The 25,518-nt window shown below is 43.0% G+C and overlaps 1 protein-coding gene and 67 non-coding genes across 68 annotated transcripts in view; all 68 read left to right on the top strand.

Moving 5' to 3' along the window:
* Positions 1-25,518, top strand: part of slc16a3a (solute carrier family 16 member 3a) — a 242,377-nt gene that overhangs the window by 9,701 nt on the left and 207,158 nt on the right. The gene's annotated exons all lie outside the window — the stretch shown is intronic.
* trnak-cuu (transfer RNA lysine (anticodon CUU)) lies at positions 172-244 on the top strand. Its single transcript has one exon. It is a non-coding gene; the product is annotated as a tRNA-Lys (tRNA).
* trnak-cuu (transfer RNA lysine (anticodon CUU)) lies at positions 534-606 on the top strand. Its single transcript has one exon. It is a non-coding gene; the product is annotated as a tRNA-Lys (tRNA).
* On the top strand, positions 890-962 carry trnak-cuu (transfer RNA lysine (anticodon CUU)). Its single transcript has one exon. It is a non-coding gene; the product is annotated as a tRNA-Lys (tRNA).
* On the top strand, positions 1,246-1,318 carry trnak-cuu (transfer RNA lysine (anticodon CUU)). The gene has a single exon. It is a non-coding gene; the product is annotated as a tRNA-Lys (tRNA).
* trnak-cuu (transfer RNA lysine (anticodon CUU)) lies at positions 1,608-1,680 on the top strand. The gene has a single exon. It is a non-coding gene; the product is annotated as a tRNA-Lys (tRNA).
* trnak-cuu (transfer RNA lysine (anticodon CUU)) lies at positions 1,964-2,036 on the top strand. Its single transcript has one exon. It is a non-coding gene; the product is annotated as a tRNA-Lys (tRNA).
* trnak-cuu (transfer RNA lysine (anticodon CUU)) lies at positions 2,326-2,398 on the top strand. The gene has a single exon. It is a non-coding gene; the product is annotated as a tRNA-Lys (tRNA).
* trnak-cuu (transfer RNA lysine (anticodon CUU)) lies at positions 3,044-3,116 on the top strand. The gene has a single exon. It is a non-coding gene; the product is annotated as a tRNA-Lys (tRNA).
* trnak-cuu (transfer RNA lysine (anticodon CUU)) lies at positions 3,406-3,478 on the top strand. The gene has a single exon. It is a non-coding gene; the product is annotated as a tRNA-Lys (tRNA).
* On the top strand, positions 3,762-3,834 carry trnak-cuu (transfer RNA lysine (anticodon CUU)). Its single transcript has one exon. It is a non-coding gene; the product is annotated as a tRNA-Lys (tRNA).
* On the top strand, positions 4,124-4,196 carry trnak-cuu (transfer RNA lysine (anticodon CUU)). Its single transcript has one exon. It is a non-coding gene; the product is annotated as a tRNA-Lys (tRNA).
* Positions 4,480-4,552, top strand: trnak-cuu (transfer RNA lysine (anticodon CUU)). Its single transcript has one exon. It is a non-coding gene; the product is annotated as a tRNA-Lys (tRNA).
* On the top strand, positions 4,842-4,914 carry trnak-cuu (transfer RNA lysine (anticodon CUU)). The gene has a single exon. It is a non-coding gene; the product is annotated as a tRNA-Lys (tRNA).
* Positions 5,198-5,270, top strand: trnak-cuu (transfer RNA lysine (anticodon CUU)). Its single transcript has one exon. It is a non-coding gene; the product is annotated as a tRNA-Lys (tRNA).
* trnak-cuu (transfer RNA lysine (anticodon CUU)) lies at positions 5,554-5,626 on the top strand. Its single transcript has one exon. It is a non-coding gene; the product is annotated as a tRNA-Lys (tRNA).
* trnak-cuu (transfer RNA lysine (anticodon CUU)) lies at positions 5,916-5,988 on the top strand. The gene has a single exon. It is a non-coding gene; the product is annotated as a tRNA-Lys (tRNA).
* trnak-cuu (transfer RNA lysine (anticodon CUU)) lies at positions 6,272-6,344 on the top strand. Its single transcript has one exon. It is a non-coding gene; the product is annotated as a tRNA-Lys (tRNA).
* On the top strand, positions 6,634-6,706 carry trnak-cuu (transfer RNA lysine (anticodon CUU)). Its single transcript has one exon. It is a non-coding gene; the product is annotated as a tRNA-Lys (tRNA).
* On the top strand, positions 7,352-7,424 carry trnak-cuu (transfer RNA lysine (anticodon CUU)). Its single transcript has one exon. It is a non-coding gene; the product is annotated as a tRNA-Lys (tRNA).
* trnak-cuu (transfer RNA lysine (anticodon CUU)) lies at positions 7,714-7,786 on the top strand. The gene has a single exon. It is a non-coding gene; the product is annotated as a tRNA-Lys (tRNA).
* Positions 8,070-8,142, top strand: trnak-cuu (transfer RNA lysine (anticodon CUU)). The gene has a single exon. It is a non-coding gene; the product is annotated as a tRNA-Lys (tRNA).
* trnak-cuu (transfer RNA lysine (anticodon CUU)) lies at positions 8,432-8,504 on the top strand. Its single transcript has one exon. It is a non-coding gene; the product is annotated as a tRNA-Lys (tRNA).
* Positions 8,788-8,860, top strand: trnak-cuu (transfer RNA lysine (anticodon CUU)). Its single transcript has one exon. It is a non-coding gene; the product is annotated as a tRNA-Lys (tRNA).
* Positions 9,150-9,222, top strand: trnak-cuu (transfer RNA lysine (anticodon CUU)). Its single transcript has one exon. It is a non-coding gene; the product is annotated as a tRNA-Lys (tRNA).
* Positions 9,506-9,578, top strand: trnak-cuu (transfer RNA lysine (anticodon CUU)). The gene has a single exon. It is a non-coding gene; the product is annotated as a tRNA-Lys (tRNA).
* On the top strand, positions 9,868-9,940 carry trnak-cuu (transfer RNA lysine (anticodon CUU)). Its single transcript has one exon. It is a non-coding gene; the product is annotated as a tRNA-Lys (tRNA).
* On the top strand, positions 10,224-10,296 carry trnak-cuu (transfer RNA lysine (anticodon CUU)). Its single transcript has one exon. It is a non-coding gene; the product is annotated as a tRNA-Lys (tRNA).
* trnak-cuu (transfer RNA lysine (anticodon CUU)) lies at positions 10,586-10,658 on the top strand. The gene has a single exon. It is a non-coding gene; the product is annotated as a tRNA-Lys (tRNA).
* trnak-cuu (transfer RNA lysine (anticodon CUU)) lies at positions 10,942-11,014 on the top strand. The gene has a single exon. It is a non-coding gene; the product is annotated as a tRNA-Lys (tRNA).
* Positions 11,298-11,370, top strand: trnak-cuu (transfer RNA lysine (anticodon CUU)). Its single transcript has one exon. It is a non-coding gene; the product is annotated as a tRNA-Lys (tRNA).
* Positions 11,660-11,732, top strand: trnak-cuu (transfer RNA lysine (anticodon CUU)). The gene has a single exon. It is a non-coding gene; the product is annotated as a tRNA-Lys (tRNA).
* Positions 12,016-12,088, top strand: trnak-cuu (transfer RNA lysine (anticodon CUU)). Its single transcript has one exon. It is a non-coding gene; the product is annotated as a tRNA-Lys (tRNA).
* Positions 12,372-12,444, top strand: trnak-cuu (transfer RNA lysine (anticodon CUU)). Its single transcript has one exon. It is a non-coding gene; the product is annotated as a tRNA-Lys (tRNA).
* On the top strand, positions 12,734-12,806 carry trnak-cuu (transfer RNA lysine (anticodon CUU)). Its single transcript has one exon. It is a non-coding gene; the product is annotated as a tRNA-Lys (tRNA).
* Positions 13,090-13,162, top strand: trnak-cuu (transfer RNA lysine (anticodon CUU)). The gene has a single exon. It is a non-coding gene; the product is annotated as a tRNA-Lys (tRNA).
* On the top strand, positions 13,452-13,524 carry trnak-cuu (transfer RNA lysine (anticodon CUU)). Its single transcript has one exon. It is a non-coding gene; the product is annotated as a tRNA-Lys (tRNA).
* trnak-cuu (transfer RNA lysine (anticodon CUU)) lies at positions 14,170-14,242 on the top strand. The gene has a single exon. It is a non-coding gene; the product is annotated as a tRNA-Lys (tRNA).
* trnak-cuu (transfer RNA lysine (anticodon CUU)) lies at positions 14,532-14,604 on the top strand. The gene has a single exon. It is a non-coding gene; the product is annotated as a tRNA-Lys (tRNA).
* On the top strand, positions 14,888-14,960 carry trnak-cuu (transfer RNA lysine (anticodon CUU)). Its single transcript has one exon. It is a non-coding gene; the product is annotated as a tRNA-Lys (tRNA).
* On the top strand, positions 15,250-15,322 carry trnak-cuu (transfer RNA lysine (anticodon CUU)). The gene has a single exon. It is a non-coding gene; the product is annotated as a tRNA-Lys (tRNA).
* trnak-cuu (transfer RNA lysine (anticodon CUU)) lies at positions 15,606-15,678 on the top strand. Its single transcript has one exon. It is a non-coding gene; the product is annotated as a tRNA-Lys (tRNA).
* trnak-cuu (transfer RNA lysine (anticodon CUU)) lies at positions 15,968-16,040 on the top strand. The gene has a single exon. It is a non-coding gene; the product is annotated as a tRNA-Lys (tRNA).
* Positions 16,324-16,396, top strand: trnak-cuu (transfer RNA lysine (anticodon CUU)). The gene has a single exon. It is a non-coding gene; the product is annotated as a tRNA-Lys (tRNA).
* Positions 16,680-16,752, top strand: trnak-cuu (transfer RNA lysine (anticodon CUU)). Its single transcript has one exon. It is a non-coding gene; the product is annotated as a tRNA-Lys (tRNA).
* On the top strand, positions 17,042-17,114 carry trnak-cuu (transfer RNA lysine (anticodon CUU)). Its single transcript has one exon. It is a non-coding gene; the product is annotated as a tRNA-Lys (tRNA).
* Positions 17,398-17,470, top strand: trnak-cuu (transfer RNA lysine (anticodon CUU)). The gene has a single exon. It is a non-coding gene; the product is annotated as a tRNA-Lys (tRNA).
* trnak-cuu (transfer RNA lysine (anticodon CUU)) lies at positions 17,760-17,832 on the top strand. Its single transcript has one exon. It is a non-coding gene; the product is annotated as a tRNA-Lys (tRNA).
* On the top strand, positions 18,478-18,550 carry trnak-cuu (transfer RNA lysine (anticodon CUU)). The gene has a single exon. It is a non-coding gene; the product is annotated as a tRNA-Lys (tRNA).
* Positions 18,840-18,912, top strand: trnak-cuu (transfer RNA lysine (anticodon CUU)). Its single transcript has one exon. It is a non-coding gene; the product is annotated as a tRNA-Lys (tRNA).
* On the top strand, positions 19,196-19,268 carry trnak-cuu (transfer RNA lysine (anticodon CUU)). Its single transcript has one exon. It is a non-coding gene; the product is annotated as a tRNA-Lys (tRNA).
* On the top strand, positions 19,558-19,630 carry trnak-cuu (transfer RNA lysine (anticodon CUU)). The gene has a single exon. It is a non-coding gene; the product is annotated as a tRNA-Lys (tRNA).
* On the top strand, positions 19,914-19,986 carry trnak-cuu (transfer RNA lysine (anticodon CUU)). Its single transcript has one exon. It is a non-coding gene; the product is annotated as a tRNA-Lys (tRNA).
* Positions 20,276-20,348, top strand: trnak-cuu (transfer RNA lysine (anticodon CUU)). The gene has a single exon. It is a non-coding gene; the product is annotated as a tRNA-Lys (tRNA).
* On the top strand, positions 20,632-20,704 carry trnak-cuu (transfer RNA lysine (anticodon CUU)). The gene has a single exon. It is a non-coding gene; the product is annotated as a tRNA-Lys (tRNA).
* Positions 20,994-21,066, top strand: trnak-cuu (transfer RNA lysine (anticodon CUU)). Its single transcript has one exon. It is a non-coding gene; the product is annotated as a tRNA-Lys (tRNA).
* trnak-cuu (transfer RNA lysine (anticodon CUU)) lies at positions 21,350-21,422 on the top strand. Its single transcript has one exon. It is a non-coding gene; the product is annotated as a tRNA-Lys (tRNA).
* trnak-cuu (transfer RNA lysine (anticodon CUU)) lies at positions 21,712-21,784 on the top strand. The gene has a single exon. It is a non-coding gene; the product is annotated as a tRNA-Lys (tRNA).
* trnak-cuu (transfer RNA lysine (anticodon CUU)) lies at positions 22,068-22,140 on the top strand. The gene has a single exon. It is a non-coding gene; the product is annotated as a tRNA-Lys (tRNA).
* trnak-cuu (transfer RNA lysine (anticodon CUU)) lies at positions 22,424-22,496 on the top strand. The gene has a single exon. It is a non-coding gene; the product is annotated as a tRNA-Lys (tRNA).
* On the top strand, positions 22,786-22,858 carry trnak-cuu (transfer RNA lysine (anticodon CUU)). Its single transcript has one exon. It is a non-coding gene; the product is annotated as a tRNA-Lys (tRNA).
* Positions 23,142-23,214, top strand: trnak-cuu (transfer RNA lysine (anticodon CUU)). The gene has a single exon. It is a non-coding gene; the product is annotated as a tRNA-Lys (tRNA).
* trnak-cuu (transfer RNA lysine (anticodon CUU)) lies at positions 23,504-23,576 on the top strand. The gene has a single exon. It is a non-coding gene; the product is annotated as a tRNA-Lys (tRNA).
* trnak-cuu (transfer RNA lysine (anticodon CUU)) lies at positions 23,860-23,932 on the top strand. Its single transcript has one exon. It is a non-coding gene; the product is annotated as a tRNA-Lys (tRNA).
* On the top strand, positions 24,222-24,294 carry trnak-cuu (transfer RNA lysine (anticodon CUU)). Its single transcript has one exon. It is a non-coding gene; the product is annotated as a tRNA-Lys (tRNA).
* trnak-cuu (transfer RNA lysine (anticodon CUU)) lies at positions 24,578-24,650 on the top strand. The gene has a single exon. It is a non-coding gene; the product is annotated as a tRNA-Lys (tRNA).
* On the top strand, positions 24,940-25,012 carry trnak-cuu (transfer RNA lysine (anticodon CUU)). The gene has a single exon. It is a non-coding gene; the product is annotated as a tRNA-Lys (tRNA).
* Positions 25,296-25,368, top strand: trnak-cuu (transfer RNA lysine (anticodon CUU)). Its single transcript has one exon. It is a non-coding gene; the product is annotated as a tRNA-Lys (tRNA).

Here is a 25,518-nt window from a genome sequence, read left to right as displayed (position 1 = left end):
AGCTGTTGCGGTGGAGGACCACTTTTGGTATTGTAATATTTGAGCATTGTTTTGAGAACTTTTTCTAACCTTAGGTGCTAACACAGGTAAACCAATAACCTAACGGCACATGGAAATGGGGGTCACGGCCAGAATAGGTTGCGCCCGTCTACTATGGCAACACCCTTCAGTGCCCGGCTAGCTCAGTCGGTAGAGCATGAGACTCTTAATCTCAGGGTCGTGGGTTCGAGCCCCACGTTGGGCGTCCAAACTTTATATGATAATAAGGAAAAGACTGATGGAACATTATAATGCCGAAGGAAAACCTCAAAATCCAATCTCTATGTAATTTCACAGAAATAATGCTTATTTGCAAAAGCTGTGGCGGTTCATTTGCAGCACCACTTTTGGTATTGTAATATTTGAGCATTGTTTTGAGAACTTTTTGTAACCCTAGCTGCTAACACAGGTAAACCAATACCTTCACAGCACATGTAAATAAGGGTCCCCGCAAGAATAGGTTGCGCCCGTCTACTATGGCAACACCCTTCAGTGCCCGGCTAGCTCAGTCGGTAGAGCATGAGACTCTTAATCTCAGGGTCGTGGGTTCGAGCCCCACGTTGGGCGTCCAAACTTTATATGATAATAAGTAAAAGACTAATGGAACATTATAATGCCGAAGGAAAACCTCAAAATCCAATCTCTATGTAATTTCACAGAAATAATGCATTTTTGCAAAAGCTCTGGCGGTGGAGGACCACTTTTGGTATTGTAATATTTGAGCATTGTTTTGAGAACTTTTTGTAACCCTAGCTGCTAACACAGGTAAACCAATACCTTCACAGCACATGTAAATAAGGGTCCCCGCAAGAATAGGTTGCGCCCGTCTACTATGGCAACACCCTTCAGTGCCCGGCTAGCTCAGTCGGTAGAGCATGAGACTCTTAATCTCAGGGTCGTGGGTTCGAGCCCCACGTTGGGCGTCCAAACTTTATATGATAATAAGTAAAAGACTAATGGAACATTATAATGCCGAAGGAAAACCTCAAAATCCAATCTCTATGTAATTTCACAGAAATAATGCATTTTTGCAAAAGCTCTGGCGGTGGAGGACCACTTTTGGTATTGTAATATTTGAGCATTGTTTTGAGAACTTTTTCTAACCTTAGGTGCTAACACAGGTAAACCAATAACCTAACGGCACATGGAAATGGGGGTCACGGCCAGAATAGGTTGCGCCCGTCTACTATGGCAACACCCTTCAGTGCCCGGCTAGCTCAGTCGGTAGAGCATGAGACTCTTAATCTCAGGGTCGTGGGTTCGAGCCCCACGTTGGGCGTCCAAACTTTATATGATAATAAGGAAAAGACTGATGGAACATTATAATGCCGAAGGAAAACCTCAAAATCCAATCTCTATGTAATTTCACAGAAATAATGCTTATTTGCAAAAGTTGTGGCGGTTCATTTGCAGGACCACTTTTGGTATTGTAATATTTGAGCATTGTTTTGAGAACTTTTTCTAACCTTAGTTGCTAACACAGTTAAAGAAATACCTTCACAGCACATGTAAATAAGGGTCACGGCCAGAATAGGTTGCGCCCGTCTACTATGGCAGCACCCTTCAGTGCCCGGCTAGCTCAGTCGGTAGAGCATGAGACTCTTAATCTCAGGGTCGTGGGTTCGAGCCCCACGTTGGGCGTCCAAACTTTATATGATAATAAGTAAAAGACTAATGGAACATTATAATGCCGAAGGAAAACCTCAAAATCCAATCTCTATGTAATTTCACAGAAATAATGCATTTTTGCAAAAGCTCTGGCGGTGGAGGACCACTTTTGGTATTGTAATATTTGAGCATTGTTTTGAGAACTTTTTCTAACCTTAGGTGCTAACACAGGTAAACCAATAACCTAACGGCACATGGAAATGGGGGTCACGGCCAGAATAGGTTGCGCCCGTCTACTATGGCAACACCCTTCAGTGCCCGGCTAGCTCAGTCGGTAGAGCATGAGACTCTTAATCTCAGGGTCGTGGGTTCGAGCCCCACGTTGGGCGTCCAAACTTTATATGATAATAAGGAAAAGACTGATGGAACATTATAATGCCGAAGGAAAACCTCAAAATCCAATCTCTATGTAATTTCACAGAAATAATGCTTATTTGCAAAAGCTGTGGCGGTTCATTTGCAGGACCACTTTTGGTATTGTAATATTTGAGCATTGTTTTGAGAACTTTTTCTAACCTTAGGTGCTAACACAGGTAAACCAATAACCTAACGGCACATGGAAATGGGGGTCACGGCCAGAATAGGTTGCGCCCGTCTACTATGGCAACACCCTTCAGTGCCCGGCTAGCTCAGTCGGTAGAGCATGAGACTCTTAATCTCAGGGTCGTGGGTTCGAGCCCCACGTTGGGCGTCCAAACTTTATATGATAATAAGGAAAAGACTGCTGGAACATTATAATGCCGAAGGAAAACCTCAAAATCCAATCTCTATGTAATTTCACAGAAATAATGCTTATTTGCAAAAGCTGTGGCGGTTCATTTGCAGCACCACTTTTGGTATTGTAATATTTGAGCATTGTTTTGAGAACTTTTTGTAACCCTAGCTGCTAACACAGGTATACCAATACCTTCACAGCACATGTAAATAAGGGTCCCCGCAAGAATAGGTTGCGCCCGTCTACTATGGCAACACCCTTCAGTGCCCGGCTAGCTCAGTCGGTAGAGCATGAGACTCTTAATCTCAGGGTCGTGGGTTCGAGCCCCAAGTTGGGCGTCCAAACTTTATATGATAATAAGTAAAAGACTAATGGAACATTATAATGCCGAAGGAAAACCTCAAAATCCAATCTCTATGTAATTTCACAGAAATAATGCATTTTTGCAAAAGCTCTGGCGGTGGAGGACCACTTTTGGTATTGTAATATTTGAGCATTGTTTTGAGAACTTTTTCTAACCTTAGGTGCTAACACAGGTAAACCAATAACCTAACGGCACATGGAAATGGGGGTCACGGCCAGAATAGGTTGCGCCCGTCTACTATGGCAACACCCTTCAGTGCCCGGCTAGCTCAGTCGGTAGAGCATGAGACTCTTAATCTCAGGGTCGTGGGTTCGAGCCCCACGTTGGGCGTCCAAACTTTATATGATAATAAGGAAAAGACTGATGGAACATTATAATGCCGAAGGAAAACCTCAAAATCCAATCTCTATGTAATTTCACAGAAATAATGCTTATTTGCAAAAGTTGTGGCGGTTCATTTGCAGGACCACTTTTGGTATTGTAATATTTGAGCATTGTTTTGAGAACTTTTTCTAACCTTAGTTGCTAACACAGTTAAAGAAATACCTTCACAGCACATGTAAATAAGGGTCACGGCCAGAATAGGTTGCGCCCGTCTACTATGGCAGCACCCTTCAGTGCCCGGCTAGCTCAGTCGGTAGAGCATGAGACTCTTAATCTCAGGGTCGTGGGTTCGAGCCCCACGTTGGGCGTCCAAACTTTATATGATAATAAGTAAAAGACTAATGGAACATTATAATGCCGAAGGAAAACCTCAAAATCCAATCTCTATGTAATTTCACAGAAATAATGCATTTTTGCAAAAGCTGTTGCGGTGGAGGACCACTTTTGGTATTGTAATATTTGAGCATTGTTTTGAGAACTTTTTCTAACCTTAGGTGCTAACACAGGTAAACCAATAACCTAACGGCACATGGAAATGGGGGTCACGGCCAGAATAGGTTGCGCCCGTCTACTATGGCAACACCCTTCAGTGCCCGGCTAGCTCAGTCGGTAGAGCATGAGACTCTTAATCTCAGGGTCGTGGGTTCGAACCCCACGTTGGGCGTCCAAACTTTATATGATAATAAGGAAAAGACTGATGGAACATTATAATGCCGAAGGAAAACCTCAAAATCCAATCTCTATGTAATTTCACAGAAATAATGCTTATTTGCAAAAGCTGTGGCGGTTCATTTGCAGGACCACTTTTGGTATTGTAATATTTGAGCATTGTTTTGAGAACTTTTTCTAACCTTAGGTGCTAACACAGTTAAAGAAATACCTTCACAGCACATGTAAATAAGGGTCACGGCCAGAATAGGTTGCGCCCGTCTACTATGGCAGCACCCTTCAGTGCCCGGCTAGCTCAGTCGGTAGAGCATGAGACTCTTAATCTCAGGGTCGTGGGTTCGAGCCCCACGTTGGGCGTCCAAACTTTATATGATAATAAGTAAAAGACTAATGGAACATTATAATGCCGAAGGAAAACCTCAAAATCCAATCTCTATGTAATTTCACAGAAATAATGCATTTTTGCAAAAGCTGTTGCGGTGGAGGACCACTTTTGGTATTGTAATATTTGAGCATTGTTTTGAGAACTTTTTCTAACCTTAGGTGCTAACACAGGTAAACCAATAACCTAACGGCACATGGAAATGGGGGTCACGGCCAGAATAGGTTGCGCCCGTCTACTATGGCAACACCCTTCAGTGCCCGGCTAGCTCAGTCGGTAGAGCATGAGACTCTTAATCTCAGGGTCGTGGGTTCGAGCCCCACGTTGGGCGTCCAAACTTTATATGATAATAAGGAAAAGACTGATGGAACATTATAATGCCGAAGGAAAACCTCAAAATCCAATCTCTATGTAATTTCACAGAAATAATGCTTATTTGCAAAAGCTGTGGCAGTTCATTTGCAGCACCACTTTTGGTATTGTAATATTTGAGCATTGTTTTGAGAACTTTTTGTAACCCTAGCTGCTAACACAGGTAAACCAATACCTTCACAGCACATGTAAATAAGGGTCCCCGCAAGAATAGGTTGCGCCCGTCTACTATGGCAACACCCTTCAGTGCCCGGCTAGCTCAGTCGGTAGAGCATGAGACTCTTAATCTCAGGGTCGTGGGTTCGAGCCCCACGTTGGGCGTCCAAACTTTATATGATAATAAGTAAAAGACTAATGGAACATTATAATGCCGAAGGAAAACCTCAAAATCCAATCTCTATGTAATTTCACAGAAATAATGCATTTTTGCAAAAGCTCTGGCGGTGGAGGACCACTTTTGGTATTGTAATATTTGAGCATTGTTTTGAGAACTTTTTGTAACCCTAGCTGCTAACACAGGTAAACCAATACCTTCACAGCACATGTAAATAAGGGTCCCCGCAAGAATAGGTTGCGCCCGTCTACTATGGCAACACCCTTCAGTGCCCGGCTAGCTCAGTCGGTAGAGCATGAGACTCTTAATCTCAGGGTCGTGGGTTCGAGCCCCACGTTGGGCGTCCAAACTTTATATGATAATAAGTAAAAGACTAATGGAACATTATAATGCCGAAGGAAAACCTCAAAATCCAATCTCTATGTAATTTCACAGAAATAATGCATTTTTGCAAAAGCTCTGGCGGTGGAGGACCACTTTTGGTATTGTAATATTTGAGCATTGTTTTGAGAACTTTTTCTAACCTTAGGTGCTAACACAGGTAAACCAATAACCTAACGGCACATGGAAATGGGGGTCACGGCCAGAATAGGTTGCGCCCGTCTACTATGGCAACACCCTTCAGTGCCCGGCTAGCTCAGTCGGTAGAGCATGAGACTCTTAATCTCAGGGTCGTGGGTTCGAGCCCCACGTTGGGCGTCCAAACTTTATATGATAATAAGGAAAAGACTGATGGAACATTATAATGCCGAAGGAAAACCTCAAAATCCAATCTCTATGTAATTTCACAGAAATAATGCTTATTTGCAAAAGTTGTGGCGGTTCATTTGCAGGACCACTTTTGGTATTGTAATATTTGAGCATTGTTTTGAGAACTTTTTCTAACCTTAGTTGCTAACACAGTTAAAGAAATACCTTCACAGCACATGTAAATAAGGGTCACGGCCAGAATAGGTTGCGCCCGTCTACTATGGCAGCACCCTTCAGTGCCCGGCTAGCTCAGTCGGTAGAGCATGAGACTCTTAATCTCAGGGTCGTGGGTTCGAGCCCCACGTTGGGCGTCCAAACTTTATATGATAATAAGTAAAAGACTAATGGAACATTATAATGCCGAAGGAAAACCTCAAAATCCAATCTCTATGTAATTTCACAGAAATAATGCATTTTTGCAAAAGCTCTGGCGGTGGAGGACCACTTTTGGTATTGTAATATTTGAGCATTGTTTTGAGAACTTTTTCTAACCTTAGGTGCTAACACAGGTAAACCAATAACCTAACGGCACATGGAAATGGGGGTCACGGCCAGAATAGGTTGCGCCCGTCTACTATGGCAACACCCTTCAGTGCCCGGCTAGCTCAGTCGGTAGAGCATGAGACTCTTAATCTCAGGGTCGTGGGTTCGAGCCCCACGTTGGGCGTCCAAACTTTATATGATAATAAGGAAAAGACTGATGGAACATTATAATGCCGAAGGAAAACCTCAAAATCCAATCTCTATGTAATTTCACAGAAATAATGCTTATTTGCAAAAGCTGTGGCGGTTCATTTGCAGGACCACTTTTGGTATTGTAATATTTGAGCATTGTTTTGAGAACTTTTTCTAACCTTAGGTGCTAACACAGGTAAACCAATAACCTAACGGCACATGGAAATGGGGGTCACGGCCAGAATAGGTTGCGCCCGTCTACTATGGCAACACCCTTCAGTGCCCGGCTAGCTCAGTCGGTAGAGCATGAGACTCTTAATCTCAGGGTCGTGGGTTCGAGCCCCACGTTGGGCGTCCAAACTTTATATGATAATAAGGAAAAGACTGCTGGAACATTATAATGCCGAAGGAAAACCTCAAAATCCAATCTCTATGTAATTTCACAGAAATAATGCTTATTTGCAAAAGCTGTGGCGGTTCATTTGCAGCACCACTTTTGGTATTGTAATATTTGAGCATTGTTTTGAGAACTTTTTGTAACCCTAGCTGCTAACACAGGTATACCAATACCTTCACAGCACATGTAAATAAGGGTCCCCGCAAGAATAGGTTGCGCCCGTCTACTATGGCAACACCCTTCAGTGCCCGGCTAGCTCAGTCGGTAGAGCATGAGACTCTTAATCTCAGGGTCGTGGGTTCGAGCCCCAAGTTGGGCGTCCAAACTTTATATGATAATAAGTAAAAGACTAATGGAACATTATAATGCCGAAGGAAAACCTCAAAATCCAATCTCTATGTAATTTCACAGAAATAATGCATTTTTGCAAAAGCTCTGGCGGTGGAGGACCACTTTTGGTATTGTAATATTTGAGCATTGTTTTGAGAACTTTTTCTAACCTTAGGTGCTAACACAGGTAAACCAATAACCTAACGGCACATGGAAATGGGGGTCACGGCCAGAATAGGTTGCGCCCGTCTACTATGGCAACACCCTTCAGTGCCCGGCTAGCTCAGTCGGTAGAGCATGAGACTCTTAATCTCAGGGTCGTGGGTTCGAGCCCCACGTTGGGCGTCCAAACTTTATATGATAATAAGGAAAAGACTGATGGAACATTATAATGCCGAAGGAAAACCTCAAAATCCAATCTCTATGTAATTTCACAGAAATAATGCTTATTTGCAAAAGTTGTGGCGGTTCATTTGCAGGACCACTTTTGGTATTGTAATATTTGAGCATTGTTTTGAGAACTTTTTCTAACCTTAGTTGCTAACACAGTTAAAGAAATACCTTCACAGCACATGTAAATAAGGGTCACGGCCAGAATAGGTTGCGCCCGTCTACTATGGCAGCACCCTTCAGTGCCCGGCTAGCTCAGTCGGTAGAGCATGAGACTCTTAATCTCAGGGTCGTGGGTTCGAGCCCCACGTTGGGCGTCCAAACTTTATATGATAATAAGTAAAAGACTAATGGAACATTATAATGCCGAAGGAAAACCTCAAAATCCAATCTCTATGTAATTTCACAGAAATAATGCATTTTTGCAAAAGCTGTTGCGGTGGAGGACCACTTTTGGTATTGTAATATTTGAGCATTGTTTTGAGAACTTTTTCTAACCTTAGGTGCTAACACAGGTAAACCAATAACCTAACGGCACATGGAAATGGGGGTCACGGCCAGAATAGGTTGCGCCCGTCTACTATGGCAACACCCTTCAGTGCCCGGCTAGCTCAGTCGGTAGAGCATGAGACTCTTAATCTCAGGGTCGTGGGTTCGAACCCCACGTTGGGCGTCCAAACTTTATATGATAATAAGGAAAAGACTGATGGAACATTATAATGCCGAAGGAAAACCTCAAAATCCAATCTCTATGTAATTTCACAGAAATAATGCTTATTTGCAAAAGCTGTGGCGGTTCATTTGCAGGACCACTTTTGGTATTGTAATATTTGAGCATTGTTTTGAGAACTTTTTCTAACCTTAGGTGCTAACACAGTTAAAGAAATACCTTCACAGCACATGTAAATAAGGGTCACGGCCAGAATAGGTTGCGCCCGTCTACTATGGCAGCACCCTTCAGTGCCCGGCTAGCTCAGTCGGTAGAGCATGAGACTCTTAATCTCAGGGTCGTGGGTTCGAGCCCCACGTTGGGCGTCCAAACTTTATATGATAATAAGTAAAAGACTAATGGAACATTATAATGCCGAAGGAAAACCTCAAAATCCAATCTCTATGTAATTTCACAGAAATAATGCATTTTTGCAAAAGCTGTTGCGGTGGAGGACCACTTTTGGTATTGTAATATTTGAGCATTGTTTTGAGAACTTTTTCTAACCTTAGGTGCTAACACAGGTAAACCAATAACCTAACGGCACATGGAAATGGGGGTCACGGCCAGAATAGGTTGCGCCCGTCTACTATGGCAACACCCTTCAGTGCCCGGCTAGCTCAGTCGGTAGAGCATGAGACTCTTAATCTCAGGGTCGTGGGTTCGAGCCCCACGTTGGGCGTCCAAACTTTATATGATAATAAGGAAAAGACTGATGGAACATTATAATGCCGAAGGAAAACCTCAAAATCCAATCTCTATGTAATTTCACAGAAATAATGCTTATTTGCAAAAGCTGTGGCGGTTCATTTGCAGCACCACTTTTGGTATTGTAATATTTGAGCATTGTTTTGAGAACTTTTTGTAACCCTAGCTGCTAACACAGGTAAACCAATACCTTCACAGCACATGTAAATAAGGGTCCCCGCAAGAATAGGTTGCGCCCGTCTACTATGGCAACACCCTTCAGTGCCCGGCTAGCTCAGTCGGTAGAGCATGAGACTCTTAATCTCAGGGTCGTGGGTTCGAGCCCCACGTTGGGCGTCCAAACTTTATATGATAATAAGTAAAAGACTAATGGAACATTATAATGCCGAAGGAAAACCTCAAAATCCAATCTCTATGTAATTTCACAGAAATAATGCATTTTTGCAAAAGCTCTGGCGGTGGAGGACCACTTTTGGTATTGTAATATTTGAGCATTGTTTTGAGAACTTTTTCTAACCTTAGGTGCTAACACAGGTAAACCAATAACCTAACGGCACATGGAAATGGGGGTCACGGCCAGAATAGGTTGCGCCCGTCTACTATGGCAACACACTTCAGTGCCCGGCTAGCTCAGTCGGTAGAGCATGAGACTCTTAATCTCAGGGTCGTGGGTTCGAGCCCCACGTTGGGCGTCCAAACTTTATATGATAATAAGGAAAAGACTGATGGAACATTATAATGCCGAAGGAAAACCTCAAAATCCAATCTCTATGTAATTTCACAGAAATAATGCTTATTTGCAAAAGTTGTGGCGGTTCATTTGCAGGACCACTTTTGGTATTGTAATATTTGAGCATTGTTTTGAGAACTTTTTCTAACCTTAGTTGCTAACACAGTTAAAGAAATACCTTCACAGCACATGTAAATAAGGGTCACGGCCAGAATAGGTTGCGCCCGTCTACTATGGCAGCACCCTTCAGTGCCCGGCTAGCTCAGTCGGTAGAGCATGAGACTCTTAATCTCAGGGTCGTGGGTTCGAGCCCCACGTTGGGCGTCCAAACTTTATATGATAATAAGTAAAAGACTAATGGAACATTATAATGCCGAAGGAAAACCTCAAAATCCAATCTCTATGTAATTTCACAGAAATAATGCATTTTTGCAAAAGCTGTTGCGGTGGAGGACCACTTTTGGTATTTTAATATTTGAGCATTGTTTTGAGAACTTTTTCTAACCTTAGGTGCTAACACAGGTAAACCAATAACCTAACGGCACATGGAAATGGGGGTCACGGCCAGAATAGGTTGCGCCCGTCTACTATGGCAACACCCTTCAGTGCCCGGCTAGCTCAGTCGGTAGAGCATGAGACTCTTAATCTCAGGGTCGTGGGTTCGAGCCCCACGTTGGGCGTCCAAACTTTATATGATAATAAGGAAAAGACTGCTGGAACATTATAATGCCGAAGGAAAACCTCAAAATCCAATCTCTATGTAATTTCACAGAAATAATGCTTATTTGCAAAAGCTGTGGCGGTTCATTTGCAGGACCACTTTTGGTATTGTAATATTTGAGCATTGTTTTGAGAACTTTTTCTAACCTTAGGTGCTAACACAGTTAAACAAATACCTTCACAGCACATGTAAATAAGGGTCACGGCCAGAATAGGTTGCGCCCGTCTACTATGGCAATACCCTTCAGTGCCCGGCTAGCTCAGTCGGTAGAGCATGAGACTCTTAATCTCAGGGTCGTGGGTTCGAGCCCCACGTTGGGCGTCCAAACTTTATATGATAATAAGGAAAAGACTGCTGGAACATTATAATGCCGAAGGAAAACCTCAAAATCCAATCTCTATGTAATTTCACAGAAATAATGCTTATTTGCAAAAGCTGTGGCGGTGGAGGACCACTTTTGGTATTGTAATATTTGAGCATTGTTTTGAGAACTTTTTGTAACCCTAGCTGCTAACACAGGTAAACCAATACCTTCACAGCACATGTAAATAAGGGTCCCCGCAAGAATAGGTTGCGCCCGTCTACTATGGCAGCACCCTTCAGTGCCCGGCTAGCTCAGTCGGTAGAGCATGAGACTCTTAATCTCAGGGTCGTGGGTTCGAGCCCCACGTTGGGCGTCCAAACTTTATATGATAATAAGTAAAAGACTAATGGAACATTATAATGCCGAAGGAAAACCTCAAAATCCAATCTCTATGTAATTTCACAGAAATAATGCATTTTTGCAAAAGCTGTTGCGGTGGAGGACCACTTTTGGTATTTTAATATTTGAGCATTGTTTTGAGAACTTTTTCTAACCTTAGGTGCTAACACAGGTAAACCAATAACCTAACGGCACATGGAAATGGGGGTCACGGCCAGAATAGGTTGCGCCCGTCTACTATGGCAACACCCTTCAGTGCCCGGCTAGCTCAGTCGGTAGAGCATGAGACTCTTAATCTCAGGGTCGTGGGTTCGAGCCCCACGTTGGGCGTCCAAACTTTATATGATAATAAGGAAAAGACTGCTGGAACATTATAATGCCGAAGGAAAACCTCAAAATCCAATCTCTATGTAATTTCACAGAAATAATGCTTATTTGCAAAAGCTGTGGCGGTTCATTTGCAGGACCACTTTTGGTATTGTAATATTTGAGCATTGTTTTGAGAACTTTTTCTAACCTTAGGTGCTAACACAGTTAAACAAATACCTTCACAGCACATGTAAATAAGGGTCACGGCCAGAATAGGTTGCGCCCGTCTACTATGGCAATACCCTTCAGTGCCCGGCTAGCTCAGTCGGTAGAGCATGAGACTCTTAATCTCAGGGTCGTGGGTTCGAGCCCCACGTTGGGCGTCCAAACTTTATATGATAATAAGGAAAAGACTGCTGGAACATTATAATGCCGAAGGAAAACCTCAAAATCCAATCTCTATGTAATTTCACAGAAATAATGCTTATTTGCAAAAGCTGTGGCGGTGGAGGACCACTTTTGGTATTGTAATATTTGAGCATTGTTTTGAGAACTTTTTGTAACCCTAGCTGCTAACACAGTTAAAGAAATACCTTCACAGCACATGTAAATAAGGGTCACGGCCAGAATAGGTTGCGCCCGTCTACTATGGCAGCACCCTTCAGTGCCCGGCTAGCTCAGTCGGTAGAGCATGAGACTCTTAATCTCAGGGTCGTGGGTTCGAGCCCCACGTTGGGCGTCCAAACTTTATATGATAATAAGTAAAAGACTAATGGAACATTATAATGCCGAAGGAAAACCTCAAAATCCAATCTCTATGTAATTTCACAGAAATAATGCATTTTTGCAAAAGCTCTGGCGGTGGAGGACCACTTTTGGTATTGTAATATTTGAGCATTGTTTTGAGAACTTTTTCTAACCTTAGGTGCTAACACAGGTAAACCAATAACCTAACGGCACATGGAAATGGGGGTCACGGCCAGAATAGGTTGCGCCCGTCTACTATGGCAACACCCTTCAGTGCCCGGCTAGCTCAGTCGGTAGAGCATGAGACTCTTAATCTCAGGGTCGTGGGTTCGAGCCCCACGTTGGGCGTCCAAACTTTATATGATAATAAGGAAAAGACTGATGGAACATTATAATGCCGAAGGAAAACCTCAAAATCCAATCTCTATGTAATTTCACAGAAATAATGCTTATTTGCAAAAGTTGTGGCGGTTCATTTGCAGGACCACTTTTGGTATTGTAATATTTGAGCATTGTTTTGAGAACTTTTTCTAACCTTAGTTGCTAACACAGTTAAAGAAATACCTTCACAGCACATGTAAATAAGGGTCACGGCCAGAATAGGTTGCGCCCGTCTACTATGGCAGCACCCTTCAGTGCCCGGCTAGCTCAGTCGGTAGAGCATGAGACTCTTAATCTCAGGGTCGTGGGTTCGAGCCCCACGTTGGGCGTCCAAACTTTATATGATAATAAGTAAAAGACTAATGGAACATTATAATGCCGAAGGAAAACCTCAAAATCCAATCTCTATGTAATTTCACAGAAATAATGCATTTTTGCAAAAGCTCTGGCGGTGGAGGACCACTTTTGGTATTGTAATATTTGAGCATTGTTTTGAGAACTTTTTCTAACCTTAGGTGCTAACACAGGTAAACCAATAACCTAACGGCACATGGAAATGGGGGTCACGGCCAGAATAGGTTGCGCCCGTCTACTATGGCAACACCCTTCAGTGCCCGGCTAGCTCAGTCGGTAGAGCATGAGACTCTTAATCTCAGGGTCGTGGGTTCGAGCCCCACGTTGGGCGTCCAAACTTTATATGATAATAAGGAAAAGACTGATGGAACATTATAATGCCGAAGGAAAACCTCAAAATCCAATCTCTATGTAATTTCACAGAAATAATGCTTATTTGCAAAAGCTGTGGCGGTTCATTTGCAGGACCACTTTTGGTATTGTAATATTTGAGCATTGTTTTGAGAACTTTTTCTAACCTTAGGTGCTAACACAGGTAAACCAATAACCTAACGGCACATGGAAATGGGGGTCACGGCCAGAATAGGTTGCGCCCGTCTACTATGGCAACACCCTTCAGTGCCCGGCTAGCTCAGTCGGTAGAGCATGAGACTCTTAATCTCAGGGTCGTGGGTTCGAGCCCCACGTTGGGCGTCCAAACTTTATATGATAATAAGGAAAAGACTGCTGGAACATTATAATGCCGAAGGAAAACCTCAAAATCCAATCTCTATGTAATTTCACAGAAATAATGCTTATTTGCAAAAGCTGTGGCGGTTCATTTGCAGCACCACTTTTGGTATTGTAATATTTGAGCATTGTTTTGAGAACTTTTTGTAACCCTAGCTGCTAACACAGGTATACCAATACCTTCACAGCACATGTAAATAAGGGTCCCCGCAAGAATAGGTTGCGCCCGTCTACTATGGCAACACCCTTCAGTGCCCGGCTAGCTCAGTCGGTAGAGCATGAGACTCTTAATCTCAGGGTCGTGGGTTCGAGCCCCAAGTTGGGCGTCCAAACTTTATATGATAATAAGTAAAAGACTAATGGAACATTATAATGCCGAAGGAAAACCTCAAAATCCAATCTCTATGTAATTTCACAGAAATAATGCATTTTTGCAAAAGCTCTGGCGGTGGAGGACCACTTTTGGTATTGTAATATTTGAGCATTGTTTTGAGAACTTTTTCTAACCTTAGGTGCTAACACAGGTAAACCAATAACCTAACGGCACATGGAAATGGGGGTCACGGCCAGAATAGGTTGCGCCCGTCTACTATGGCAACACCCTTCAGTGCCCGGCTAGCTCAGTCGGTAGAGCATGAGACTCTTAATCTCAGGGTCGTGGGTTCGAGCCCCACGTTGGGCGTCCAAACTTTATATGATAATAAGGAAAAGACTGATGGAACATTATAATGCCGAAGGAAAACCTCAAAATCCAATCTCTATGTAATTTCACAGAAATAATGCTTATTTGCAAAAGTTGTGGCGGTTCATTTGCAGGACCACTTTTGGTATTGTAATATTTGAGCATTGTTTTGAGAACTTTTTCTAACCTTAGTTGCTAACACAGTTAAAGAAATACCTTCACAGCACATGTAAATAAGGGTCACGGCCAGAATAGGTTGCGCCCGTCTACTATGGCAGCACCCTTCAGTGCCCGGCTAGCTCAGTCGGTAGAGCATGAGACTCTTAATCTCAGGGTCGTGGGTTCGAGCCCCACGTTGGGCGTCCAAACTTTATATGATAATAAGTAAAAGACTAATGGAACATTATAATGCCGAAGGAAAACCTCAAAATCCAATCTCTATGTAATTTCACAGAAATAATGCATTTTTGCAAAAGCTGTTGCGGTGGAGGACCACTTTTGGTATTGTAATATTTGAGCATTGTTTTGAGAACTTTTTCTAACCTTAGGTGCTAACACAGGTAAACCAATAACCTAACGGCACATGGAAATGGGGGTCACGGCCAGAATAGGTTGCGCCCGTCTACTATGGCAACACCCTTCAGTGCCCGGCTAGCTCAGTCGGTAGAGCATGAGACTCTTAATCTCAGGGTCGTGGGTTCGAACCCCACGTTGGGCGTCCAAACTTTATATGATAATAAGGAAAAGACTGATGGAACATTATAATGCCGAAGGAAAACCTCAAAATCCAATCTCTATGTAATTTCACAGAAATAATGCTTATTTGCAAAAGCTGTGGCGGTTCATTTGCAGGACCACTTTTGGTATTGTAATATTTGAGCATTGTTTTGAGAACTTTTTCTAACCTTAGGTGCTAACACAGTTAAAGAAATACCTTCACAGCACATGTAAATAAGGGTCACGGCCAGAATAGGTTGCGCCCGTCTACTATGGCAGCACCCTTCAGTGCCCGGCTAGCTCAGTCGGTAGAGCATGAGACTCTTAATCTCAGGGTCGTGGGTTCGAGCCCCACGTTGGGCGTCCAAACTTTATATGATAATAAGTAAAAGACTAATGGAACATTATAATGCCGAAGGAAAACCTCAAAATCCAATCTCTATGTAATTTCACAGAAATAATGCATTTTTGCAAAAGCTGTTGCGGTGGAGGACCACTTTTGGTATTGTAATATTTGAGCATTGTTTTGAGAACTTTTTCTAACCTTAGGTGCTAACACAGGTAAACCAATAACCTAACGGCACATGGAAATGGGGGTCACGGCCAGAATAGGTTGCGCCCGTCTACTATGGCAACACCCTTCAGTGCCCGGCTAGCTCAGTCGGTAGAGCATGAGACTCTTAATCTCAGGGTCGTGGGTTCGAGCCCCACGTTGGGCGTCCAAACTTTATATGATAATAAGGAAAAGACTGATGGAACATTATAATGCCGAAGGAAAACCTCAAAATCCAATCTCTATGTAATTTCACAGAAATAATGCTTATTTGCAAAAGCTGTGGCGGTTCATTTGCAGCACCACTTTTGGTATTGTAATATTTGAGCATTGTTTTGAGAACTTTTTGTAACCCTAGCTGCTAACACAGGTAAACCAATACCTTCACAGCACATGTAAATAAGGGTCCCCGCAAGAATAGGTTGCGCCCGTCTACTATGGCAACACCCTTCAGTGCCCGGCTAGCTCAGTCGGTAGAGCATGAGACTCTTAATCTCAGGGTCGTGGGTTCGAGCCCCACGTTGGGCGTCCAAACTTTATATGATAATAAGTAAAAGACTAATGGAACATTATAATGCCGAAGGAAAACCTCAAAATCCAATCTCTATGTAATTTCACAGAAATAATGCATTTTTGCAAAAGCTCTGGCGGTGGAGGACCACTTTTGGTATTGTAATATTTGAGCATTGTTTTGAGAACTTTTTGTAACCCTAGCTGCTAACACAGGTAAACCAATACCTTCACAGCACATGTAAATAAGGGTCCCCGCAAGAATAGGTTGCGCCCGTCTACTATGGCAACACCCTTCAGTGCCCGGCTAGCTCAGTCGGTAGAGCATGAGACTCTTAATCTCAGGGTCGTGGGTTCGAGCCCCACGTTGGGCGTCCAAACTTTATATGATAATAAGTAAAAGACTAATGGAACATTATAATGCCGAAGGAAAACCTCAAAATCCAATCTCTATGTAATTTCACAGAAATAATGCATTTTTGCAAAAGCTCTGGCGGTGGAGGACCACTTTTGGTATTGTAATATTTGAGCATTGTTTTGAGAACTTTTTCTAACCTTAGGTGCTAACACAGGTAAACCAATAACCTAACGGCACATGGAAATGGGGGTCACGGCCAGAATAGGTTGCGCCCGTCTACTATGGCAACACCCTTCAGTGCCCGGCTAGCTCAGTCGGTAGAGCATGAGACTCTTAATCTCAGGGTCGTGGGTTCGAGCCCCACGTTGGGCGTCCAAACTTTATATGATAATAAGGAAAAGACTGATGGAACATTATAATGCCGAAGGAAAACCTCAAAATCCAATCTCTATGTAATTTCACAGAAATAATGCTTATTTGCAAAAGTTGTGGCGGTTCATTTGCAGGACCACTTTTGGTATTGTAATATTTGAGCATTGTTTTGAGAACTTTTTCTAACCTTAGTTGCTAACACAGTTAAAGAAATACCTTCACAGCACATGTAAATAAGGGTCACGGCCAGAATAGGTTGCGCCCGTCTACTATGGCAGCACCCTTCAGTGCCCGGCTAGCTCAGTCGGTAGAGCATGAGACTCTTAATCTCAGGGTCGTGGGTTCGAGCCCCACGTTGGGCGTCCAAACTTTATATGATAATAAGTAAAAGACTAATGGAACATTATAATGCCGAAGGAAAACCTCAAAATCCAATCTCTATGTAATTTCACAGAAATAATGCATTTTTGCAAAAGCTCTGGCGGTGGAGGACCACTTTTGGTATTGTAATATTTGAGCATTGTTTTGAGAACTTTTTCTAACCTTAGGTGCTAACACAGGTAAACCAATAACCTAACGGCACATGGAAATGGGGGTCACGGCCAGAATAGGTTGCGCCCGTCTACTATGGCAACACCCTTCAGTGCCCGGCTAGCTCAGTCGGTAGAGCATGAGACTCTTAATCTCAGGGTCGTGGGTTCGAGCCCCACGTTGGGCGTCCAAACTTTATATGATAATAAGGAAAAGACTGATGGAACATTATAATGCCGAAGGAAAACCTCAAAATCCAATCTCTATGTAATTTCACAGAAATAATGCTTATTTGCAAAAGCTGTGGCGGTTCATTTGCAGGACCACTTTTGGTATTGTAATATTTGAGCATTGTTTTGAGAACTTTTTCTAACCTTAGGTGCTAACACAGGTAAACCAATAACCTAACGGCACATGGAAATGGGGGTCACGGCCAGAATAGGTTGCGCCCGTCTACTATGGCAACACCCTTCAGTGCCCGGCTAGCTCAGTCGGTAGAGCATGAGACTCTTAATCTCAGGGTCGTGGGTTCGAGCCCCACGTTGGGCGTCCAAACTTTATATGATAATAAGGAAAAGACTGCTGGAACATTATAATGCCGAAGGAAAACCTCAAAATCCAATCTCTATGTAATTTCACAGAAATAATGCTTATTTGCAAAAGCTGTGGCGGTTCATTTGCAGCACCACTTTTGGTATTGTAATATTTGAGCATTGTTTTGAGAACTTTTTGTAACCCTAGCTGCTAACACAGGTATACCAATACCTTCACAGCACATGTAAATAAGGGTCCCCGCAAGAATAGGTTGCGCCCGTCTACTATGGCAACACCCTTCAGTGCCCGGCTAGCTCAGTCGGTAGAGCATGAGACTCTTAATCTCAGGGTCGTGGGTTCGAGCCCCAAGTTGGGCGTCCAAACTTTATATGATAATAAGTAAAAGACTAATGGAACATTATAATGCCGAAGGAAAACCTCAAAATCCAATCTCTATGTAATTTCACAGAAATAATGCATTTTTGCAAAAGCTCTGGCGGTGGAGGACCACTTTTGGTATTGTAATATTTGAGCATTGTTTTGAGAACTTTTTCTAACCTTAGGTGCTAACACAGGTAAACCAATAACCTAACGGCACATGGAAATGGGGGTCACGGCCAGAATAGGTTGCGCCCGTCTACTATGGCAACACCCTTCAGTGCCCGGCTAGCTCAGTCGGTAGAGCATGAGACTCTTAATCTCAGGGTCGTGGGTTCGAGCCCCACGTTGGGCGTCCAAACTTTATATGATAATAAGGAAAAGACTGATGGAACATTATAATGCCGAAGGAAAACCTCAAAATCCAATCTCTATGTAATTTCACAGAAATAATGCTTATTTGCAAAAGTTGTGGCGGTTCATTTGCAGGACCACTTTTGGTATTGTAATATTTGAGCATTGTTTTGAGAACTTTTTCTAACCTTAGTTGCTAACACAGTTAAAGAAATACCTTCACAGCACATGTAAATAAGGGTCACGGCCAGAATAGGTTGCGCCCGTCTACTATGGCAGCACCCTTCAGTGCCCGGCTAGCTCAGTCGGTAGAGCATGAGACTCTTAATCTCAGGGTCGTGGGTTCGAGCCCCACGTTGGGCGTCCAAACTTTATATGATAATAAGTAAAAGACTAATGGAACATTATAATGCCGAAGGAAAACCTCAAAATCCAATCTCTATGTAATTTCACAGAAATAATGCATTTTTGCAAAAGCTGTTGCGGTGGAGGACCACTTTTGGTATTGTAATATTTGAGCATTGTTTTGAGAACTTTTTCTAACCTTAGGTGCTAACACAGGTAAACCAATAACCTAACGGCACATGGAAATGGGGGTCACGGCCAGAATAGGTTGCGCCCGTCTACTATGGCAACACCCTTCAGTGCCCGGCTAGCTCAGTCGGTAGAGCATGAGACTCTTAATCTCAGGGTCGTGGGTTCGAACCCCACGTTGGGCGTCCAAACTTTATATGATAATAAGGAAAAGACTGATGGAACATTATAATGCCGAAGGAAAACCTCAAAATCCAATCTCTATGTAATTTCACAGAAATAATGCTTATTTGCAAAAGCTGTGGCGGTTCATTTGCAGGACCACTTTTGGTATTGTAATATTTGAGCATTGTTTTGAGAACTTTTTCTAACCTTAGGTGCTAACACAGTTAAAGAAATACCTTCACAGCACATGTAAATAAGGGTCACGGCCAGAATAGGTTGCGCCCGTCTACTATGGCAGCACCCTTCAGTGCCCGGCTAGCTCAGTCGGTAGAGCATGAGACTCTTAATCTCAGGGTCGTGGGTTCGAGCCCCACGTTGGGCGTCCAAACTTTATATGATAATAAGTAAAAGACTAATGGAACATTATAATGCCGAAGGAAAACCTCAAAATCCAATCTCTATGTAATTTCACAGAAATAATGCATTTTTGCAAAAGCTGTTGCGGTGGAGGACCACTTTTGGTATTGTAATATTTGAGCATTGTTTTGAGAACTTTTTCTAACCTTAGGTGCTAACACAGGTAAACCAATAACCTAACGGCACATGGAAATGGGGGTCACGGCCAGAATAGGTTGCGCCCGTCTACTATGGCAACACCCTTCAGTGCCCGGCTAGCTCAGTCGGTAGAGCATGAGACTCTTAATCTCAGGGTCGTGGGTTCGAGCCCCACGTTGGGCGTCCAAACTTTATATGATAATAAGGAAAAGACTGATGGAACATTATAATGCCGAAGGAAAACCTCAAAATCCAATCTCTATGTAATTTCACAGAAATAATGCTTATTTGCAAAAGCTGTGGCGGTTCATTTGCAGCACCACTTTTGGTATTGTAATATTTGAGCATTGTTTTGAGAACTTTTTGTAACCCTAGCTGCTAACACAGGTAAACCAATACCTTCACAGCACATGTAAATAAGGGTCCCCGCAAGAATAGGTTGCGCCCGTCTACTATGGCAACACCCTTCAGTGCCCGGCTAGCTCAGTCGGTAGAGCATGAGACTCTTAATCTCAGGGTCGTGGGTTCGAGCCCCACGTTGGGCGTCCAAACTTTATATGATAATAAGTAAAAGACTAATGGAACATTATAATGCCGAAGGAAAACCTCAAAATCCAATCTCTATGTAATTTCACAGAAATAATGCATTTTTGCAAAAGCTCTGGCGGTGGAGGACCACTTTTGGTATTGTAATATTTGAGCATTGTTTTGAGAACTTTTTCTAACCTTAGGTGCTAACACAGGTAAACCAATAACCTAACGGCACATGGAAATGGGGGTCACGGCCAGAATAGGTTGCGCCCGTCTACTATGGCAACACACTTCAGTGCCCGGCTAGCTCAGTCGGTAGAGCATGAGACTCTTAATCTCAGGGTCGTGGGTTCGAGCCCCACGTTGGGCGTCCAAACTTTATATGATAATAAGGAAAAGACTGATGGAACATTATAATGCCGAAGGAAAACCTCAAAATCCAATCTCTATGTAATTTCACAGAAATAATGCTTATTTGCAAAAGTTGTGGCGGTTCATTTGCAGGACCACTTTTGGTATTGTAATATTTGAGCATTGTTTTGAGAACTTTTTCTAACCTTAGTTGCTAACACAGTTAAAGAAATACCTTCACAGCACATGTAAATAAGGGTCACGGCCAGAATAGGTTGCGCCCGTCTACTATGGCAGCACCCTTCAGTGCCCGGCTAGCTCAGTCGGTAGAGCATGAGACTCTTAATCTCAGGGTCGTGGGTTCGAGCCCCACGTTGGGCGTCCAAACTTTATATGATAATAAGTAAAAGACTAATGGAACATTATAATGCCGAAGGAAAACCTCAAAATCCAATCTCTATGTAATTTCACAGAAATAATGCATTTTTGCAAAAGCTGTTGCGGTGGAGGACCACTTTTGGTATTTTAATATTTGAGCATTGTTTTGAGAACTTTTTCTAACCTTAGGTGCTAACACAGGTAAACCAATAACCTAACGGCACATGGAAATGGGGGTCACGGCCAGAATAGGTTGCGCCCGTCTACTATGGCAACACCCTTCAGTGCCCGGCTAGCTCAGTCGGTAGAGCATGAGACTCTTAATCTCAGGGTCGTGGGTTCGAGCCCCACGTTGGGCGTCCAAACTTTATATGATAATAAGGAAAAGACTGCTGGAACATTATAATGCCGAAGGAAAACCTCAAAATCCAATCTCTATGTAATTTCACAGAAATAATGCTTATTTGCAAAAGCTGTGGCGGTTCATTTGCAGGACCACTTTTGGTATTGTAATATTTGAGCATTGTTTTGAGAACTTTTTCTAACCTTAGGTGCTAACACAGTTAAACAAATACCTTCACAGCACATGTAAATAAGGGTCACGGCCAGAATAGGTTGCGCCCGTCTACTATGGCAATACCCTTCAGTGCCCGGCTAGCTCAGTCGGTAGAGCATGAGACTCTTAATCTCAGGGTCGTGGGTTCGAGCCCCACGTTGGGCGTCCAAACTTTATATGATAATAAGGAAAAGACTGCTGGAACATTATAATGCCGAAGGAAAACCTCAAAATCCAATCTCTATGTAATTTCACAGAAATAATGCTTATTTGCAAAAGCTGTGGCGGTGGAGGACCACTTTTGGTATTGTAATATTTGAGCATTGTTTTGAGAACTTTTTGTAACCCTAGCTGCTAACACAGGTAAACCAATACCTTCACAGCACATGTAAATAAGGGTCCCCGCAAGAATAGGTTGCGCCCGTCTACTATGGCAGCACCCTTCAGTGCCCGGCTAGCTCAGTCGGTAGAGCATGAGACTCTTAATCTCAGGGTCGTGGGTTCGAGCCCCACGTTGGGCGTCCAAACTTTATATGATAATAAGTAAAAGACTAATGGAACATTATAATGCCGAAGGAAAACCTCAAAATCCAATCTCTATGTAATTTCACAGAAATAATGCATTTTTGCAAAAGCTGTTGCGGTGGAGGACCACTTTTGGTATTTTAATATTTGAGCATTGTTTTGAGAACTTTTTCTAACCTTAGGTGCTAACACAGGTAAACCAATAACCTAACGGCACATGGAAATGGGGGTCACGGCCAGAATAGGTTGCGCCCGTCTACTATGGCAACACCCTTCAGTGCCCGGCTAGCTCAGTCGGTAGAGCATGAGACTCTTAATCTCAGGGTCGTGGGTTCGAGCCCCACGTTGGGCGTCCAAACTTTATATGATAATAAGGAAAAGACTGCTGGAACATTATAATGCCGAAGGAAAACCTCAAAATCCAATCTCTATGTAATTTCACAGAAATAATGCTTATTTGCAAAAGCTGTGGCGGTTCATTTGCAGGACCACTTTTGGTATTGTAATATTTGAGCATTGTTTTGAGAACTTTTTCTAACCTTAGGTGCTAACACAGTTAAACAAATACCTTCACAGCACATGTAAATAAGGGTCACGGCCAGAATAGGTTGCGCCCGTCTACTATGGCAATACCCTTCAGTGCCCGGCTAGCTCAGTCGGTAGAGCATGAGACTCTTAATCTCAGGGTCGTGGGTTCGAGCCCCACGTTGGGCGTCCAAACTTTATATGATAATAAGGAAAAGACTGCTGGAACATTATAATGCCGAAGGAAAACCTCAAAATCCAATCTCTATGTAATTTCACAGAAATAATGCTTATTTGCAAAAGCTGTGGCGGTGGAGGACCACTTTTGGTATTGTAATATTTGAGCATTGTTTTGAGAACTTTTTGTAACCCTAGCTGCTAACACAGGTAAACCAATACCTTCACAGCACATGTAAATAAGGGTCCCCGCAAGAATAGGTTGCGCCCGTCTACTATGGCAACACCCTTCAGTGCCCGGCTAGCTCAGTCGGTAGAGCATGAGACTCTTAATCTCAGGGTCGTGGGTTCGAGCCCCACGTTGGGCGTCCAAACTTTATATGATAATAAGGAAAAGACTGATGGAACATTATAATGCCGAAGGAAAACCTCAAAATCCAATCTCTATGTAATTTCACAGAAATAATGCTTATTTGCAAAAGCTGTGGCGGTTCATTTGCAGGACCACTTTTGGTATTGTAATATTTGAGCATTGTTTTGAGAACTTTTTCTAACCTTAGGTGCTAACACAGTTAAAGAAATACCTTCACAGCACATGTAAATAAGGGTCACGGCCAGAATAGGTTGCGCCCGTCTACTATGGCAGCACCCTTCAGTGCCCGGCTAGCTCAGTCGGTAGAGCATGAGACTCTTAATCTCAGGGTCGTGGGTTCGAGCCCCACGTTGGGCGTCCAAACTTTATATGATAATAAGTAAAAGACTAATGGAACATTATAATGCCGAAGGAAAACCTCAAAATCCAATCTCTATGTAATTTCACAGAAAGAATGCATTTTTGCAAAAGCTGTTGCGGTGGAGGACCACTTTTGGTATTGTAATATTTGAGTATTGTTTTGAGAACTTTTTCTAACCTTAGGTGCTAACACAGGTAAACCAATAACCTAACGGCACATGGAAATGGGGGTCACGGCCAGAATAGGTTGCGCCCGTCTACTATGGCAACACCCTTCAGTGCCCGGCTAGCTCAGTCGGTAGAGCATGAGACTCTTAATCTCAGGGTCGTGGGTTCGAGCCCCACGTTGGGCGTCCAAACTTTATATGATAATAAGGAAAAGACTGCTGGAACATTATAATGCCGAAGGAAAACCTCAAAATCCAATCTCTATGTAATTTCACAGAAATAATGCTTATTTGCAAAAGCTGTGGCGGTTCATTTGCAGCACCACTTTTGGTATTGTAATATTTGAGCATTGTTTTGAGAACTTTTTGTAACCCTAGCTGCTAACACAGGTAAACCAATACCTTCACAGCACATGTAAATAAGGGTCCCCGCAAGAATAGGTTGCGCCCGTCTACTATGGCAACACCCTTCAGTGCCCGGCTAGCTCAGTCGGTAGAGCATGAGACTCTTAATCTCAGGGTCGTGGGTTCGAGCCCCACGTTGGGCGTCCAAACTTTATATGATAATAAGTAAAAGACTAATGGAACATTATAATGCCGAAGGAAAACCTCAAAATCCAATCTCTATGTAATTTCACAGAAATAATGCATTTTTGCAAAAGCTCTGGCGGTGGAGGACCACTTTTGGTATTGTAATATTTGAGCATTGTTTTGAGAACTTTTTCTAACCTTAGGTGCTAACACAGGTAAACCAATAACCTAACGGCACATGGAAATGGGGGTCACGGCCAGAATAGGTTGCGCCCGTCTACTATGGCAACACCCTTCAGTGCCCGGCTAGCTCAGTCGGTAGAGCATGAGACTCTTAATCTCAGGGTCGTGGGTTCGAGCCCCACGTTGGGCGTCCAAACTTTATATGATAATAAGGAAAAGACTGATGGAACATTATAATGCCGAAGGAAAACCTCAAAATCCAATCTCTATGTAATTTCACAGAAATAATGCTTATTTGCAAAAGTTGTGGCGGTTCATTTGCAGGACCACTTTTGGTATTGTAATATTTGAGCATTGTTTTGAGAACTTTTTCTAACCTTAGTTGCTAACACAGTTAAAGAAATACCTTCACAGCACATGTAAATAAGGGTCACGGCCAGAATAGGTTGCGCCCGTCTACTATGGCAGCACCCTTCAGTGCCCGGCTAGCTCAGTCGGTAGAGCATGAGACTCTTAATCTCAGGGTCGTGGGTTCGAGCCCCACGTTGGGCGTCCAAACTTTATATGATAATAAGTAAAAGACTAATGGAACATTATAATGCCGAAGGAAAACCTCAAAATCCAATCTCTATGTAATTTCACAGAAATAATGCATTTTTGCAAAAGCTGTTGCGGTGGAGGACCACTTTTGGTATTGTAATATTTGAGCATTGTTTTGAGAACTTTTTCTAACCTTAGGTGCTAACACAGGTAAACCAATAACCTAACGGCACATGGAAATGGGGGTCACGGCCAGAATAGGTTGCGCCCGTCTACTATGGCAACACCCTTCAGTGCCCGGCTAGCTCAGTCGGTAGAGCATGAGACTCTTAATCTCAGGGTCGTGGGTTCGAGCCCCACGTTGGGCGTCCAAACTTTATATGATAATAAGGAAAAGACTGCTGGAACATTATAATGCCGAAGGAAAACCTCAAAATCCAATCTCTATGTAATTTCACAGAAATAATGCTTATTTGCAAAAGCTGTGGCGGTTCATTTGCAGGACCACTTTTGGTATT

The sequence above is a fragment of the Pungitius pungitius genome, chromosome 12 (assembly GCF_949316345.1).
Source record: "Pungitius pungitius chromosome 12, fPunPun2.1, whole genome shotgun sequence".
Classification (NCBI taxonomy): Eukaryota; Metazoa; Chordata; class Actinopteri; order Perciformes; family Gasterosteidae; genus Pungitius; species Pungitius pungitius.
The sequence above is the reverse complement of the archived record's forward strand: the minus strand, read 5'-3'. Positions and strand labels throughout refer to the sequence as shown.